Here is a 14,340-nt window from a genome sequence, read left to right as displayed (position 1 = left end):
ATGCCCGGCTCTACATTCGAGAAATAGTCAGATTGCATGGAGTTCCGGCTTCCATAATATCTGACAGAGGGCCCTAGTTCACTTCTCGGTTTTGGAGAAAGTTGCAGGAGGCACTTGGCACCTGATTGAACTTGATGCGGTTTTCCACCCTCAGACAGACGGACAGTCCGAAAGGACAATCCAAACACTGGAAGACATGCTTCGCATGAGTGTTTTGGATTTTGGAGGTCAATGGGATGAGCAGCTAGCTTTGGTGGAGTTTGCCTACAACAACAGTTATCACTCCAGCATAGGGATGGCACCCTATGAGGCACTATATGGAAGAAAGTGTAGGTCTCCTCTGTGTTGGACAGAAATGGGGGAAGCGAAGGTGCATGATGTAGACCTAGTGCAGTACACTTCAGAGGTAGTTCCTTTAATCGAGGAACGATCAAACAATTTTCAGAGGCGTAAGAGTTATGCGGACCCAGACGGAGGGATGTGGAGTTTGCAGTGGGCGACTATGTATTCCTGAAGGTTTCTCCAATGAAGGGAGTCATGAGATTTGGAAAGAAGGGCAAGTTGGCACCTCGGTATATTGGACCTTTTGAGGTTACGGATAGAGTTGGAGCAGTTGCCTACCGGTTGGAGCTACCACCCAACCTTTCTCACGTTCATCCCGTGTTTCACATCTCCATGCTCAGGAAATACATTCTAGATCCTTCTCATGTACTACAACTAGATGTAATAGAGCTAAAAGAGAACTTGACATTTGAGGAGCAACCTGTAGCCATAGTGGACTACCAAGTGAGACAGCTAAGATCAAAACAGATCCCTATGGTTAAGGTTTTGTGGAAGAGCCAGTCAGTGGAAGAGTGCACCTGGGAGTCAGAACGGGACATGCGTAGCAAGTACCCTTATCTGTTCAATGTGTAATCATATACTTTATTCTGCCTTGTGTAAAATTCGAGGACGAATTTTCTGTAAGGGGAAGAATGTAACACCACGATTTTTATATATTATTATTGGGCTTCGTGTAGGTATCCTCAATTCGTGGAAATTCGACAGTTGTCCGGATCTGTGAATTTCCGGCCAGACAGACCAGCTACCGGAAAAGTCTTCGAATTGGAGCGAGATTTTGGCTACCCCACCATTGTTAGGCATCCCGAGCACGTTCCCGAAGTCGGAATCGGCAAAGGTAAACCCGAACCTTGCTTTTTCGTAATTTTCTAGTGCTTAAATAGGATTAAAAATCCAGAAAATATTCGTGGTAGCTTAGAACATTATGATTCTTTTTGCAATAGTTTAGTAATATTTCTAAGGACCGCGGGGCAGAGTTTTATAATTTTTAGAGCTTATTTGAGCAGTTTTTGCAAAAATGATCAATTATAAGGACTAAATTGAAATTTTACATATTGTGATGGATGATTGATTTGATGGGCCCAGGAGGGGCTGTGTGATGTGATTGAGTTGTGGATATAGAAGTGTGTTTTGAGCCCTTTTACAGGTTGGGTAGGTCCTAGGTATAGGGGAGACTCTGCCGGATTTTCGGCATGACTTAGGACGTATTGGGTCTTTTCTTGATTTGTATTGAGTCATTTGTATTAAATGATTGTAATAAAATTGTCAGGTGAGCCGGGACAGCCTTCTTCCTCCGCCCAGCCGCCTCAGTGACCACCGTCAAGTCTGTGAGTAAAATATTAATTTTAATTGTAATTTCGATATTATTATATGTTCAGCATGCCCATGCATCACTTATATGCATATATTTATGTAGTTAAACTCTAGGCACGATTTATGATGCATTGATAACTATTAAAGTGCCATGATGTTGTTGTGGTAATTTGGAGCAGTGTGCGTGCGTTGGCGTGCGTGTGATGTGGTGTGGACTATGGATAGGACGGGTAGTCACGGCTTGAGTTATTCGCTGGGACCCGATCCTTCGAGGGGTAGTCACGGCTTGAGTTCTTCGCTGGGACCCTCGATTTGGTTTATTAAGCGAAAGTCCGGCTTGAGTTCTTCGCTGGCACCAAGTTGGATTTAAGAGAGCTGTATAGGGGATCAGCTCCCATATGTTATGATTGATGCTACAGGGTGCGTGAGTGCTCCAAATTACCTTTTTGATGTTATGATGTGAAAATGATGTTGATGTTGCATTTCACTCTACAGGGTGCATTAGTTTTAGATAGTTATAGAGATTATGGTTAAAATTGATATTTTACTCTCTGAGTCGAACGCTCACTCCTGTTCAATATTTTTTTCAGGCTACAGGAGGATTTTATTTTTGGTTAACCTGCTTTTCTCCTTCGCAGGTTGTTTATCAATATTTGTGTAATTTTATTTACTCCTAGAATTTTCGCATGTGTTAGAAGTATTTATTTGATTATGGTCTGTAATATTATTATCATGTTGGACCTGTAAACATATAATGATATGTATGTTTGATGGATTGGATGAGGGAGCTGAGCTCCCATTTATTTTTATGAGGATATGAGTATGTGGAGGGTGAGCTGAGCTCCCCAATTGAGTATTTATTATGTTTACAGGTCGGGTGAGTCGAAAACTCCCCGTTGGAAAGTCCATTTTATGGCCGGACTCTGTCCGTTTGGTTTCTTGAAATTGGGCCCAAATGGGCCTTAGAGTTGGGTTAATGAACAGTTAGGCTTACTACGGGCCTCGGGGGCTTTAGGCTGGCCCAGGTCCTAGTGCCGGTCCGGCCCATAGGTTGGGTCGTGACAGTGGGAGTGCTTATAGCTATAGCAACAGATAGCATGAACAGAAGAAAAATGTGCTCCAGTAGTGATAGCAATAGGCAAGACATAGCAAGATTAAATACTCTCCTGGTTTTGGCATAAGGAAAGCATTTGCATTTGGATTGAAACCCACAAAATAAAGCTCATAAATATGGAGCATAATCCATTTAGAAAATTCTTGTTTAAATTCAATTTATATGAACTGATATGATATAATTTACATATAAAATTAATGAGATTTATATGTTTTGTGTTTTAAGTTCATAATAAATCGATAAGTTTATATATATATATGTTAAGATTCATCATAAATTAAAGTACACATACATAATTAATTAACAAGAAGAGAGATACAAAATACAACCCTCTTGCTGCATTTTTTTTTCATACCACAGGATGATTTTGGGTCCATGCAAACTTAGCTAGCTATATCTATAGACTAATACTCACTGCACTCGAACTTTCAATACAAGAGGCTTACATTCTCTCATTCAGCAGTAAGCCAGTACGTAACTCGATCATATACCAACCACGCCATGCCTCTTTTTAAAAAAACTATCAAGAAACACTAAGATCTATGGTAGCTTCAACTCTAATAATTATTAGCCCTGCGAAAAGGATATCTCCTACCATGTTCAACGATCGAAAAGCCATCATAATTTTCCGCTGCCTCGTCGCTAGTGATGACAGGCTCTCCCGCTGCCATGCCAGTATAGTAGTGTTGAGCTATCTCGTAGTTGCTGGTGACGACTGGCACCCTCACCGTTGAAATTTGAGGCCCATGATAAACTAAAGGCTGTTGGTACTGGCTGTGGCTGTGATGATTGTTTTGAATTCTGCTGATGCCAGACCTATCGCTCGCGTTGGTCCGACCATAGCACTCGTCTATTAGAGCAAAACCTTCACGTCCGATCCTGGCCAGGCGATCTAACTGAGAAGGTGCCATTGGTTTCTTGTCCTTGTAGCTAGTGTTGTATGTCTTGTTTGCTTTGCTTCAAAGGGGTTGAGGTTGCAGGACCTTATATATAGATGTCATCACTGCCTTAGCATCCCACTTTTTGGTCTTATCACAATTATCTTCCATCGATTCCTTCCACAATTTTACCAGCACCCACCACAGAAGAAAGGGAATATATATATCTTACTTGGACAGTATATATCTATCTTAATATTGACGGTGATATATATCCAAGTTGTGATGATAGAATTGAATCAAAGAATTTTTTTTTACCAAAACTCGATCTATCATAGACTCAAGATAAAAGATATATGGTACGACTTATCTATTAAATACGTGAATCCCGCATGATTATATTTTAAATTCATGGTAAACTAAATTTAGACAAGAATTTTCATAAACGAAGTTAATATAGATATTTTTTTTATTTTTAACGAGGTTTTTATTTGGAGTTTCGGTGGAGCCAATTATAAGAAAAAATTTGAGATTTGAAATTAATTAATTCAATTTTAGTTTTATTTGTTAATGGTAAAATGTTCAATTTAGCTCCTGTATTTATTGGAAAAGTTTAATTTAGCTAATTTTTAATTTTTTATCCAAATTAACTTAAAAATTTCAATTTAAGTTTAATTTAATTCAAAAATTAAAATTTATGGGTTAAATTTCTTGATTTATCGATTTAAATAAAAAATCAAAAAGTTTAATTTGTTAATTTTGCAATAAAATTTCTTGATTTAAACTCAAAAATCAATAAGTTTAATTTTTTTATTTTTAGATTAAATTAAGTTAACTTTTTTTAAAATTTTATTTTCTATTTTCTCTATAATATTACCTACAAAAAGTGTTTTGTTAGTAATTACCAATGAAAAAAATTCTTAGCTAAAATTTTTTGAGCTTTTTAGAATTTTTCTTCTCTATTTTCTCCTTAATATTACCTACAAAAAGTATTTCGTTGATAATTACTAGCGAAAAAAATTCGTAGGTATTTTTTTAAAAAAATTTATTTTATATTTTCTCCTTAATATTACCTACGAAAAGCGTTTTATTGGTAATTATCGATGAAATATTTGATCGTTATTTTTTTTAATTTGGTCGCTAATTTTTCCATCAATAATAGGCACTACTTTTACCTACGAAATTAAATCGTTGGTAACGTGTTCGTCAGTAATTAATCAGTAATTTTGTCGATAAAAATTAGTTTAAATTTTATTTCTCTTTTTTGTCGGTAAAGCATCGGTAAATCGTGGGTAAATTACCAATGAAATTATATGATCGGTAATTTTCATAGTTATTTTTAACATTTCTTGTAGTGGTTTGAATTGAAACGTTTAGGTTAAATTAGATAAAAAGTAAAAAATGTATTAAATTAAATTTCTCCAATAAATACAGGGATATAATTGAGTTTTAAACCATAATACTCAAACTTAAGATGGGTAAAAAAATTTTAAATTTAAAAATTAAGTTAAAATGAGAAATCAATTCCAAAAAATTAATTTTTTAATCAAACTAATTAAACCAAAATGTATAAGTAAACAATTTTATTAAATATAAATGTTCTTTCAAAAGTAAAAAAAAAAAAAAAAAAATCTTTTCTAAAAAAAACGCTCTGGACGCTAATAATTTTTAGCTGCACTTTTAGTGTTACCAATGTGAACCAACATATAGTACGACAAAAATGCGAACCGGTTTTAGCAACGTATTTTACATTTTGCCAACAAATATCTAGCAACCAGAAGTGGCTTATGATCGAATCCCACATCATCCAAGTGATAGATAACTGAATTACAATACTGATGACGCCACAGAGGAGAAGAGAATCGCCTATCAATTCTCTCTTGAATATTGTGAGCACCTCCTCTCCTGTCATTCCATGTAAAATGAGGTCTAAAATATCTCAAATCTAGAATCCTCATACTATCCACAAAAGCCCGAAAAGACTGCATTTTCTGTTGAAAGTTTGTATCACCTCCCCTCTTATCTTGAGAATCTAAGAACGCATTAAAATCCCAAATAAACACCAATTTAGCCTTTAAATTACTGTGATAGTTAACAATGTGATCAAATTGTTCTTGTCTCACATTGTCATCCGAGTTCAAATGAACCACTAGCAAATGCCACTCATAATCAAACTGTAAATGAATCAAACGAGTATGAACATAGAAAAGATCATAGTTGATAATATTAATTTCAATAGAGTCTTTCCAAGCAATACAAATTTCCCCTGCTGGCCTTCTTGGACTAATAAAAAAATGATTGGAAATATTTTAATGAGATTATATTTTAATGATATTATAAGGATACTTTAATTAATTATTAATTTTTTTGTAAAATTGATAATATTTAATTATTTTCTTAATTTTTATGTAAAAATCTTTAAAAGCTATTGAGACGTGTGTTCTGAAAATACTTAACAATCGCTCTTCAGTGAATGATAGATTGCTAATAGTTATTTGCGTCGTTATTATTTTTATTTGCGACAAACTATAGTAGCTGAAAATACAACAAGACAAAGCATAGCGAATGAGACACTCCTGTGAAATTCTAGATGTATTCATCTAAAAACAAAAGAATGCATAACGTAAAGGAATTCTATGGCTATTTTATTTTTAATAAAATGTAGAATTTACTTTGCAGGTAATTATTATTAAACAATTAAATAACAGTTTTATTTAATAGTAAAATTAACAAAATGTAAATAAAATTAATAAAAAATAAGGTAAGAAGGCACTCAACTATTTTTTTTTGTTCAAAGTAAATAAATTATCTTTAAAAAGTCAAAATCCTTTTTATTGGCATGTAGAATAATCCCAAAAAAAAATTTTAAAAAGTGAGTTTCATTAATAATTTTATTTTTCATAAAGTAAAATTTATTTATCAATAATTACTATTTGATAAATTATTATTAAAGTATAATCTAATTATGAGATATATAAATTAAAACAAAGTGAGTTAAAATAAAGGTAATCATATATACATATATATAATTATCAAATTTAAGTTTATATGCGATATAAGTTAATTTTTGAATATTTAGAAAAAGAAACACAATGATTTAATTCAAAAAATATGTTTCTCAACCTTTCAAATTTAGCAAGATTATTGTTTTAATTGCTCTTTCTTATGCAAAGCGATAAAATATTTAGAATCACTTTTAAAGCGTAGAAAATGGATAGGTCTCGAATTTAAATTTCTCCATTATTTTTTTTAAATTATTGTGACAAAAAATTCAAATGACTACTTTCATCGTATAATCTATTAATTATTATCTAGCCCATTACTTTATCATTAAATTAAAAAAAAAAATTTGTGTGCTCCAAATTATTATACTTCTGCTTAACTCTACGTAGAAATTTTTTCTTACCTAAACTCAGTCCATTATCAATCCAAAACATAGATGTATGAGATTTATATATTTAATAGGTGACTTTCATTGTATATCATATATATTAAATTTGTAATGAACTAATATAAGCAAAAAAAATTCTATGAATGTATGTGCAAAATAAGAATAAGTTCTATGTAACCGAAACAGTTTTGAAAGGTAATAATTAATGAAGATATTAACACACAATACATTATTCGAGTTCTTTTTTGGGTTGATTATGTCCGATTCTCTAATAATTATTGCTTTCTATTTGCATCTTTCCTTTACTTTTTAGAAGATAGAACATATTAGCATCTCCACTTTTTTCACTTTTTGTTGATCATCGGTTTAAATAATTTTTTTCATTATTATTATTATAAGTACGAAGATTTAATAATTTTAAGTAATAAATAAAAATTTAGTAATTAACTTAATTATTGTGCGTGAAATTAAATTTAATAATAGTCAACATTATATATTTAGTCTTGACAGGGAAAACTGAAAGGATTGAAATATAATAAAAAAAAAAAGATAAACAATAGTTTACCTTTTTATTAATAAGAAATCCATTTCAAATTAATGAAAACTAAAGGGTAGGGGTAAAATTAAAAAATTTAATGGATTGAAATAAAAATTAAAAAACAATTTTGTTAAAGTTACCCATAGGAAAATAAAATTAAGATATGCATGGGAAAGAAAGAAAAGTTAATTGATGTGGATGCTTCTCAGTGAATCCGATGCCTCACTAACTTCACTTTAATTTGCAATATTATAATCAGCTATTTCTTTTTTTTTTTAACTGATTTATTCCTATCCCAAGTTCATCATATATATTCTTTTTTCTCTGTATTTCTAACAACTCTATGCATGATATAATCAATATGACGTAATCTCTCTTCCTCTTTGCCACAAAGGCATCATTATAGCATATATATGAGAGAAATTATTTAGTTTCACTCAATATATTATAGTTTCATCCAAGCATTTTTCTCTATTATAATTTAATGATCTAATTTGCACGTTTCTCTCAATAAATAAACAAACAACTCATTAAAATAAATTAATAAATAAAGGATGAGAGTCTTATTTTTTTACAATTAGAATTTAATTTCTTTGAAGAGCATTTCAGGGTTATTCATTTTAAATATACGTATTAATTAATATGTAAAAATAATCACTTAATTAAAGATTTTATTTTAATATGCGAATAAAGATAACATAAGGTAGCTATGCATAAATACCTCCCCATGTGCGTTTCGTCTGAAAATCGAGCCATTCCTACTCGCATGCTCTCTTTCTCCGAATCTCAGTACACAAGTAAAGGATATGTACGCACTCTTAAAATATCAGCATAAATAAATTTGAAAAAAAAAATAGTATCACTCCTTTTTTCTTTTTTTAAAAGTATATATTCATTAGATATTAAAATTAGTATAAGGTCCAAGGCCCAAATATAAGAGATAGATTCTATCTACAAACCAGCCATCTAAAGCTCGAAAAAAGACAAAATCTAGAGCTCACACAACTAAAAGTGCAAGAGTTATGGTGCTCTATAGCGAAGGCATCTGCGCAACACGATGCTGCCTACACCGCTACGCAAAATCAAGCCTCCACTACTTAGTTATCGTCCCAAAGCCTTCGGATGGTCGAAATATTGATCTATCTTTGATGACTTTGGAGGAAAAGCATGGCATAGTTCATGGCTTCTCAATCTTTGGTAGTCATAAGGGGATCATCAACCACCATCTAATGGCAGCACTAAGACCCTTGAATACCATTATTTAGTTGTTACTAACAGTGCCAAACTTGCACAAACTCATAACTAAACACTCAAACGCATATCACAAATCATAACCCCAAACTCCAAACAAAATCAAAAGGAGGTACCACCTTGCCAAAAGGTTAGTTGTTAGCAAAGGCATAGCTCCAATTTCTTACTGTGTAATTGGTTAAACGCTATGAGCCGAATAGATCTGGATAGGTCCATCTAGCTAATAGGAGGCATTTACACCTCAATCTAGGGGTGGAAAGGGAGAAACCCACTCTTCAATTTAAGGAAGAGTTTCCCCTACCTGGAAGGAGCAAAGTAAGTCTATGGAGACAAACCCGAAGAAGTAGAACAGAGAGAAATGAAAAATCTCTCTCTAAATATTAGAAAGAGAATAAAGTAGTCGCACTTTGAACATATGTATCTATATATATAAATTGACACGTAAGATTATATTCACATAGATCATCAAATAAAATAATAATTTATTAAGTTTTTCAGTATTGAAATCACAGAGACTTACTTCGCATTAATTTTGAACTAAAATAATTTCCTCTCTTATATATATATATATTCTCTTTTTTTTAATTCCCTGTTAGTAGTTTTCTTTAATGGGTAAGATTGAACAGCAGCTCTAATGTTAGTATTGATTTGGCTTCGTTCTTAAGTAACAGTACCTATTAATCTATCCATCACAAATCCTAATGTGTTTCTACTACAGACACCAACTTTTTACCCTCATTTAGTTACTATTTACTAGAGTATTAAACAATTGATTAGTTAAATTAATCCTTCTAGAATTCAAAGACTTGGTGAAGTTTAAGGTGCCTTTATTGATCCTACTCAAGATGTTGTTCCGAATCCCTACTTTATTTCGAGTAGAGATATGATATTCTTCATTAATTTTTTATTTTTCAATCATAATTAATCATTTGGGGCATAAAACTAATATATTATCTCCATCTGAAACCAGCTGATCCTCATGGATTCCTTTCTGATAATAGGGAAATTCCATGAAAAGGAAAATGCAACTTCGAATCCATCCAATAACAAAAAGAAGAAAATAAAGGAAAAAAAAATATGAATTTTAGTCAGAGCAAAGAAGAAAATCGCCAAGGAGTTAGATTGGCCATCATGTGCCTCAAGTTAACTACACCGAGCAAGTTAGGCCGAACAAACACAAACAATGATGACAAAGTAAGTCCAAACGCTTGCCCGTTAGGCGGAGCATCAACCATACCAAGTATTAGCAATATTAGTCAATAATAAAAATAGATCTTTAGGAGGGAATCTTGGGATATTAGCCGAATATCCAAGATTTTTGCAAATAACTACAACGGCTATTTAGTCTGTAGTCTATAAATATAAACAACAGACATTAATCAATAGGCTTATTTTGCCAAATTATTTACTAAAATTTTCATAATTTAATTATCTACTCTCGCAAAATCTCTAACTTAAGTGTCGAAGTGATTGGTCAATAAGCCACCGCCCTGACCATTTTCTCTATTTTCAGGCTTACTTGGCACTTGGATTGGTTTTTCAGAGACCCATGGCCACATCAAATATTGATAGGTGAAGGATTATCATTGATATGTCGTTAATTCATCGCTAATACTTTTAGCGATAAAAAAACTTAATGAAAAATATAAATTTTAGTGATGGGATATTAATTGGTAATAGATCCATCTTAATATGTCAATAAACCATTATTAAAATTTTTAGCGACGCATTAAGTCCATCATTGATGCATGCATTTTAGATCATCATTTAGGAGTAATTTTTGCACATAATTTACCCTTGTTCATAGCCATTATTATAGATATTAGTATATATTTAGTCAATTTTACAATTTTCACGTTTCTTAGTTTAATTTTTGAATTTATTTGCTTTGTAGGTTAAATCTGGAGAAATTTGATGAATTTTGATCAGAATAGCCATTTGGAGGAGATTAAAGTCGAAATGCAAAAATTTTGAAGTTGAGTTAAAAATGGCCGAGAGCGACACAACCTGCAGCACAACCAAATTAGCTTATGTCGAAGGTTGTGTCGATCGTCAGATATTCACACCGAGAACGACACAACCCGCGACACAACCGACTCGGCTTATGTCGTTTTTACTGGAAAATTGTTGACGTGGCATTTCCGTTACTCCAGCTTTTTACCTCACCTTTTCTGGATCCTTCCCCCTTTTACCCATTCTAGAACAGTCCCTTAGCCTATATAAAGACCCATTTTATCACTTTCTTTCCATATAGAGAGCAAGGGAGGCATTTTTGGCAAGATAGAAAGAGGGAAAGGGAGGAGCATCTTCTGCATCTTCTTCCAGCAGCAGCAAGGATCAAGTTTCTGCACTTTTCTGCAGAGATCCTGCTGCAGATTTGCTGGGTTTTTCTACCCCTTTTAGCTTACATTTCCATTATTTCTTCATTTCTTCATTTGGGTTTGTCTTTAAACAATGATTTGTGAGTAGTTTATTGAGATTCTAGAGATGGGTTTGTAAATATTGATTTGTTTTTGTGGTTTTGAACTGATTTAGCCATTTAAATGAAGATTGTTATATTTTGATTTATTGCTTGTGTGCTTATTTCCTTGCTTGATGAATGGGCCCTCATTAAGTTAAGTTTTAATCCTTAATAGATGGACTGAAAAGTGAATATTGGGGATGGATAATCTTGCAATAAACTTTATTTTCTTGGTGTTAGAAATAAGCTAAGAAGATTAAGGGGAACTTTCCAAAAATTAATTAGAGCATTAATTGGGTTTTTGTTAGATTTGAAATACCGTGAAAACAGGGTTTGATTTAATGAAAACCAATTTTGAGATGCTTGAAAAAGGTTTCAAAAATTTAAGAATTGATTTCCCTCAAAATTGCAATTTTTATGTGTTTGGCTAAATTAGGGAAAAATCACATGCAAACAATATTGAAAATCCAATCTCTAGAATCAATTTAATTTTCATTGAATTTAGATTTAAATCCTCCAAATCTCATAAATAGCAATTTCAATTTAAATCCAATATCTAGAATTACTTTATTTTTTTTTAGATTTAATTCTTCTTAATTTCATAAATAGAAATTTCAAATTAATTTTTGGTAATCTAGTTTAATTAATTTTAGTTAATTGATTGATCTAGTTTTAATTCCTCAAATACCAATTTTAATTCCAAATTTCATTTTACATCTTTAATTTTTGTCTTAATTTTAATTTTTAGATTTTATTTTTAATATCTTTTAATTTTTGTCATTCTAATTTGCTTATACTTTTATTTCCAATTTAAGCACAATTCCCTGTGGGATCGATATCAATTTTTAAAACTATACTACTGTGACCCGTGCACTTGCGGACACACCGTATCAAGTTTTTGGCGCCGTTGCCGGGGAATTGTTTGTTTTTAAGTTGGATTTTAATTGTTTTAAGCTAATTAGAATTTTTATTTTCTTTTATTTTCACTATTGTTCCTTGTGTTTTTCAGGTACTTTTCTTGTTTATGAGACGATCGAAAAGCACAAGTGATACTGAATTGTTGTTCAATCCTGAAATTGAAAAATTCTGTCGAGCCAACAAAAAGGAATACAAAAAAAGAAAAGAAGCAGAAAAAGAAGAACAACAAATATTTGAGCAAGAGGAGACAATAGAAAATATGGAGAATCAAAATAGAGCTATTGGTGGAGATAATGGAGGAAATGAGCAAAACGGGCAAAATGCTGTGGTTAATCAAAATGATCCTCAAAGAAGATCCATGTTAGACTATGCTTTTCCTAGATGTACTGATGTGAGAGATAACAGACCTATTATTGGAGCTAATCAATTTGAATTAAAAAGCGGTCTTATTCAAATGGTTGAATTCACAATTTGGAGGTAGCCCACTTGAAAATCCTCATTCTCATTTGAAGAAATTTTTGATGATATGTGGTACACAAAGACAACCTGGAGTTTCGATGAAGTTATTCGCTCACCTTATTTCCATTCTCTCTTGGATTCACATTGGAGTGGTATGAATCACTCCCACAAGCTAATATAGAAACTGGGGAGCAGCATTCACAAGATTTTCTATCTCACTTTTTCCCACAGGAAAACTACTCATTTGAGGAATTTGATGGTAGCTTTTAAACCAAGAGATGATGAAACTTTGTATGAATCCTGGATGAGATTTAAGGAGCTTGAAAGGCAATGTCCTCATCATGAAATACCGAAATGGATGATTGTTCAAAATTTCTACACCAGAGTTACTCCAGCCATAAGAAACACAATTGATTCACAAGCAGGAGGAGATTTCATGAGAATGACAAGTGAAGAATGCTATGATCTATTAGAGAAGATTGCTCATAATACCCATTTATGGGGAAATCCTAGAGCACTTGAGCCAAAGAAAGCTGGGATCTATGAACTTGACTCAGTTAACTACATGAATGCAAGATTTGATCAGTTGACTCAGCTTCTTAGTGATTTTTGCACAAAGGCAACAACCTCAACTCCTACAACTATGCAACAAGTTGCCTTCACAGATGGAACTCAAAGTTGTGGAGTTGATTACTCTTCTTATGGTGATGATTATTTGCAAGAACAAGCTGCTTATGCAGGAGGTTATCAACAAAAACCTATGGGAAATGCTTACTCTAATGTGAACAACTCAACATGGAGACCACAAGCAACTTTTGCTCAACAAGGCCAAAGCTCAAATTATGCTCATAACCAGCAGTTTATGCAGCAGAACAAGCCTCAATTTCAGCCTCAATTTCAGCCCACAAGACAACCACCACCTGGATATCAAGCAAGAGCACAACAATCCCTTCCACCTCATGAACCGAAGCCAACCTTGGAGAGCATGATGGAGAAATTTTTTGCTGAACAAAGCAAGATGAATAACAAATTGGAGGAAGAAATGCAACACATGAGACAAACCATGGATCAATTACAAGTCCACAACCGCATGTTGGAGACTCAATTGGCGCAACAAGCAAGCTCATCAGGAAGCAATTCCTATGGGAAACTACCTAGCCAACCACAAAACCCTCATGAACAATGTAAGGCTGTAACCTTGAGAAGTGGTAAAAAAGTTGGTCAAGAGAGTGAAAACAAGAGAGAAGAAAAAGAGAGCACAAAAGAAGAAAATTCAGTCGAGAGCAAGAAAAATGAAAAAGAAGAAGAAAGCAAAAGTGAGCAAGATGAGGGAGAGAAACCATACATCCCACCTGAACCTTACAAGCCCACCCTTCCCTACCCTCAAAGATTCATCAAGCATAAGCTAGACAAACAATTTGGCAAATTCCTTGAAGTGCTAAAGAAGTTGTATATCAATGTGCCATTCACTGAGGCACTATCCCAAATGCCAAGTTATGCCAAGTTTTTGAAGGAGATTCTTTCCAACAAGAGAAGACTAGAAGATTATGACACCATTAACTTGGGAGAGCAATGCAGTGCTATAATTCAGAAAAAGTTACCTCCCAAACTCAAAGATCCGGGTGTGTTTTCCATTCCTTGTCATATTGGTGATAATTGTGTGGCAAATGCCTTATG

At 33.1% G+C, this 14,340-nt stretch overlaps 1 long non-coding RNA gene and 1 other non-coding gene across 2 annotated transcripts; one reads left to right on the top strand and one right to left on the bottom strand.

Annotated features, from left to right (window-relative positions):
- The first annotated feature begins 1,306 nt into the window (after positions 1-1,306).
- LOC131173894 (uncharacterized) lies at positions 1,307-2,509 on the top strand. Its single transcript, XR_009144204.1, has 2 exons — positions 1,307-1,667; positions 2,244-2,509. It is a non-coding gene; the product is annotated as an uncharacterized LOC131173894 (long non-coding RNA).
- A 10,395-nt stretch (positions 2,510-12,904) lies between these two features.
- LOC131174270 (small nucleolar RNA R71) lies at positions 12,905-13,011 on the bottom strand. The gene has a single exon (XR_009144518.1). It is a non-coding gene; the product is annotated as a small nucleolar RNA R71 (small nucleolar RNA).
- Positions 13,012-14,340: the final 1,329 nt, after the last annotated feature.

Source organism: Hevea brasiliensis, chromosome 15 (genome assembly GCF_030052815.1).
Source record: "Hevea brasiliensis isolate MT/VB/25A 57/8 chromosome 15, ASM3005281v1, whole genome shotgun sequence".
Lineage (NCBI taxonomy): Eukaryota > Viridiplantae > Streptophyta > Magnoliopsida > Malpighiales > Euphorbiaceae > Hevea > Hevea brasiliensis.
The sequence above is the reverse complement of the archived record's forward strand: the minus strand, read 5'-3'. Positions and strand labels throughout refer to the sequence as shown.